We start from the raw sequence: 5,344 nt of genomic DNA, 5'->3' as shown, positions 1-5,344 counted from the left end.
TAGTCTCAAATATAGAATTTATGTAATATCAAAGCATTTAAAGCATAATTATAACAATGCTTATTACATAGAAACTTACTTCGGATCTAAAACCGACGAAATAAGTCAATTAGTCGATAACTTTGTTTTTCCCCCGATCTAACACCGAGTTTCACTTCTCTTGATCTATATGATATCAATTTTAGCTTATTTAATAATCCCTCTATTCAATTTAGTCCAAAACACACTTTGAAGTACTTTTAAACATTTGCCCTTATTGTTTCATCACTATTACAATTTAGTCCTTATATCATAAAAACACAATTTCAAGCAATTCAATCACAACCCATGCTAGCCAAGTTTCAATTAGGTCTCTAGCAGCGCATATCTTTCATTTATTTCACATTTTAGCCACAAAGTTTTCACATTTCACAATTTAATCCCTAATTTGAATTTTCACTAAAAATCACTTTTTAAAACTTGTATAATTCGCAACCAACATTCATAATCTATCATAAAACATCAAAACCCACATGTGTTCACCAATGGCATCATTCAAAATCCTTAACAGATTTGCAAAATAGTCCCTGGGATAGCTAGACCTGGTTGTAATGATCTCCAAAATTTAGAAATCAATAAAAATGGGACAAAAACGAACTTACAATTTAGCTTGCAAGTGTCGAATGCTTCAAACCATAAAATGGTTTCTCCTATCTTAAAATTTCGGCAATTGTGAGGAAGATGGACAAAATTTTGATTTTAGTTTTACTTATTTTAGTTTTATTTCATAATTTTCAAATATAACCTTAAAAAATTTAGACTAATGATGTCTAAAAATATCTATTACCATTATTAATGGTCTAATTTCCACATAAGGACTTCCACTTTAATATTCCATAGCTTTTAGACACCTTTAGCTAATAGAACACAAGTTTTAAATTTTACGCGATTTAGTCCTTTTTATCAAATTAAACACTCAAATGAAAAAATTTATCAATGAAAATTTCACACAATCATATTTTCATGATGTACATATTAAAATAATAATAAAATAAATATTTTGACTTTGGATTTGTGGTCCTGAAACTACTATTCTGATTTGACTAAAAACAGGCTGTTACAAACTCGACTCAAACCTAAAACTCAAATTGAGTTATTCAACTTGACTCACGTAATTAAAATAAATAGAATAACTTGAAAATAATTTTTTTATTTTTCGAATCGAATTGAGTTGTACTCACCCCTAACTATCGGATTCATCCTGTAGGGCCACCGTCTTGTTCCCATTTGTATCTCTGCCCGCATTTGTCCACTGACCGTCATATCTCTTCATCCTTCTCTGCTTGTATCTTCTTTTATTCCTGCTTTTTAACCCTGCATTAATCACATTCGGCTTATCACTGGATTTAGAGTAGTTGGATTCAAAGGTAAATATGGAATGGCATTGCTCCTCTAACTTCCTTTGATTTTCCTTACTTTGGTGAGATCCACATTTGAAAGTTTCAGTTTCACCATTAATTCTCAATTTTAATTCATTTTTCTCTAAATCAATGGTGGCTCTAGATGTAACTAGAAAAGGTCTTCCCAACAAAATTAGTATCACCCGATCCTCTTCGAAATCTAACACTATGAAATCTACCAGGACAATAAAACTTCGCACCCTAGCTAACACATCCTTTATCACTCCCTTCGGTTGGAAAACAAATTTTTCATCTAATTGTAATGTAATTTGAGTGTTTTTGAGGTTGCCTACCCCAATTTTTTCATAAATAGATAAGGGCATGAAGTTTATACTAGCTTTTAAATTGCATAGGTCCTTCTTAAAATAAATGCTACCTATCTCTGTCGGAATCGTAAAGCTTCCAGTAACTTTCAAGTTTTGGGATACCTATTTGGAAATGATAGCACTATAGGACGCATTTATATTGACTTGCTCCCATTTTGGGACTTTTTCGATTAGTTCAATTAATGGTAGGTTGGCATTCAATGTTTTGAACAAGTTTAGAAAACTTACAATCTTGTCCTCATCCCTTTTCTATTTCTCTTCTAATCTGGAAAGAAACGGTACTTGTGTGTTGTTGGCCGTGTCTTTTATCCTCTTTTTCGGTTCAATTGCCAGTTCGATGACCTCTTCTAGCTCCGATCCTTGTCAACTTCTTAGGGTTTTTTTGGAAGGCCTCATGGACCCTCTTCTGCGTCCTTTGGTGTTAATTTTTTTAGGTTACTTAAGATTTTTCCTGATCGGAGCGCAATCACCTTTACTTGCTCCTTCCCTTCTCTTCGAGGATTATCAAGTATTGTTGGGTATGCCTGTGCCAATCTTCCTTTTAATATCACCCATCGTACTCATCAATCAAAATATTTGGTCTTCCATTTTAGTCAATGTCTTCAATGAATTAGTGCACTCAAATTGCACTTGCTTTACCTCTATTCTCAATGAATGCATCTCCCCTTTAATTTAATCCAAGCGTTGACCACAAATAATATGGTCATTTGGGTTGGCCCTATCTTGAGGTTTCTACAAATAAGAAGGTTGGCAATTTGTGGTTTTTGGTGGATTTCAATTATTATTACTTCCTTATTAATTTCCTCCTCGTCTCAAGTTCAGGTGATCTCTCCAATCGTTGTTTTTGGTATTTGAATTACGATTTCCACCCCAATTCTCGATGTAATTCACATTCTCGGTAGGATTATTGATGTAATAAAAGATCATTTTGACTCTTCCATATACAGAAGACACATTATTTGCCGATTCAATACAGTTAAGTCTGTCCATTAACTGTTGGTATTTATCATCTTCCTAGATAGCTTTTATCGTAGTTCGTTTTTGGCCATATGTGCATCATTTAGTTGGCCACTGACATGAGTTCAACACCATGTTTTCTATCAATTTGTACGCATCCTCATACATTCCATTCATGAGGGTTCATCCTGCTACTCTATCTAATCCAGACCATGCATTTTTGTCCAACCCGTTGTAAAAAACTTGCAATCACATCCACTCAGGGACTCTGTGGTGCGAACATTTTTGGATCAACATTTTAAAATGTTCCCAAGCCTCATGAAAACTTTTCCCTTCCATTTTTCTAAAACCAACAATTTCTCTTCTTAGTTGAACCGCCTTTGCTAATAAGGAAAAACTTCTGTAAAAATTTTCCAACGAGCTCATCTAATGTTGTGATAAAACCTGATGCTTTTGAATCTAATCAAGAAAAGTCTTTATGAATGAAAGAAAAGAGGAACAACTGAAGGTGAATATCGTCATCACTGATCCCGTTGTACTTGAAAGTATAACAAAGTTGGAGAAACCATTTTAAATATTGATTCAGATCCTTTGACATTATGCACCTAAATTGCAGATCATTCCTTATCATTTTAATCATTGCCGGTTTGATCTAAAAATTTTAAGTTGTACTAGTCATCCTTGTTATTGTCTCCTAAACCATGTCCAGCATAACCTCTTAATGTTCTCTCGTTACAAGCCTTGTGTAAATTTGCAAGTAGCTGTGGTGGTGCTAGTGTATCTCCTAAAATGTGATTGTTAGCTTCATCAAATAATGGATTCTCACGTGGTATATTGCCTACAGTAGGTGGTGGTGGATCTTGCATCTCCTGCTGCTGTTGTTGTCAACGATTTTTATGAATTTATTCTTTTTGGATCTGTAGCTGCCTCTATAGGTGCTCCCCTACTACGAGTCATACACTAGACCAAAAAACAAAATATTAGTAATAACAATTACAATCGTATCTATAATCTAAAAATGTCCTAATTATTCTTATTGAAGTGAAAATTTTTAAATGGAACTAGTGACGTTGCCTCCCCGGAAACGACACCAACATCTTGACCTCCTCTAAACTTAGTAATGTCCAGAGTGTGAATACTGCAGTAAAAGATTTATAAATAAGTCGATATCTACAAGTATATGGGTCCAGTTGTAATATTTTGCAATGGAGTAGGTGAGTACTCTGAGGATTGTACCCAAGGGAGGCTAATGCAAGATCAATTTTAACTTGAACACTATAAGATCTAATTAGTACTCTAAATCAGTTATAGTACGAAAATATAAATAAAATCTGATTATGGTTGATTAGCTTGCTTCGGTAATGATCATCAGCTGTCGTTTCAAGCTCCTCGTCAATCAACTAGTTGCTACCCTAGCAAGATCTTTTGATCTTCCACTAAAATAATGAGTCAACAATGACTACTTATCTCCTGACCTCACAGTCCACACCAACTTGGGGTGAAGGTGTTCACGGATAGGCCATACCAAATTCGGGTTAATTCCCACCTTGATGACTTCCTAGGTTTAGGTTCTTCCTCTCCTAAATAGCTAATCCATTTAGTAACCCTATAAAACATTTAATAAATCATACCCTCACTCACTAATCCCCCACAGAGGGATTAGTTCTTTATGGTTTTCATAAATAATATAAAATTAATATAAAGAGTAAACATGATAAATGAATCGAAAGCATAGAGTTTAAGAAAAAGCCTGATTTGTATTAAAAATGAATGCGAATCCACAAGTTTGATTGTCTCCACATATCAGATCTCTTTAGATGAAACAAAGAACAAATTGAAAGAAAACCTAAGTCCTAAGAAAAGATAAAAACTAAACTAAAATTAAAAGAGAAATTCTAAGCTAAGTAATTTGTGTCCATAACTTGTGACAAGTGAGCCTAGCTATAGATTTTAGGTGGACTTCGTCCTTAATCCTAGGCTAGCTAATATTCTCGAGCTTCAAGTTTGATTGTGCGGACCAACACGCCCTCTGGTTCATATTAATTCCCACCAGATCCAATGTCACAACACATCAAGACCTATGTTGTAACACCCCTAACCCGTATCCGTCGCCGGAATAGGGTTACAGAGCATTACCGTAAAACCGTAACATAAAAACATACATTTCCAAACATTGATATAAACATAGTGTAATCCATTCATATACATGCATATCATGCCTTAATCGAGCCCCTGAGGCCTTAGAAACACTTTAGAAATTATTTAGGACTAAATTAGAAACATTTGGAACATTAAGGAAAATGTTAGAGATTTTAAACTACAGGGGTCACACGACCGTGTGGCCGGGCCATGTGACTCACATGCCTGAGATATACGCCCATGTCTCAGGACATGTAACAATCAAAATCGGGACACACGGCCATGTCCCATCCCATGTCCGTGCCCATGTAACTCTCTGCGTTAGGTCACACGGCCAAGCCACACGCCTGTGTGCTAGGTCGTGTAACTCTCAAAATGGCCTCACACACCTGTGTGCCAGATCGTGTGCCAGGCTGTATAACTACCTAACTTGGAACCTTTGAAACATTAGGGGACACATGGTCCAGACACACGCCCATGTCT

At 35.3% G+C, this 5,344-nt stretch overlaps 1 non-coding gene across 1 annotated transcript; it reads left to right on the top strand.

The window, feature by feature from the left end:
- The first annotated feature begins 2,987 nt into the window (after positions 1-2,987).
- Positions 2,988-3,094, top strand: LOC121203878 (small nucleolar RNA R71). Its single transcript, XR_005898811.1, has one exon. It is a non-coding gene; the product is annotated as a small nucleolar RNA R71 (small nucleolar RNA).
- The last annotated feature ends 2,250 nt before the right edge of the window (positions 3,095-5,344 follow it).

Source organism: Gossypium hirsutum, chromosome A07 (genome assembly GCF_007990345.1).
Source record: "Gossypium hirsutum isolate 1008001.06 chromosome A07, Gossypium_hirsutum_v2.1, whole genome shotgun sequence".
NCBI classification, from domain to species: Eukaryota; Viridiplantae; Streptophyta; class Magnoliopsida; order Malvales; family Malvaceae; genus Gossypium; species Gossypium hirsutum.
Note: the sequence above shows the minus strand (reverse complement) of the source record. Positions and strands in the feature narration are given on the sequence as shown.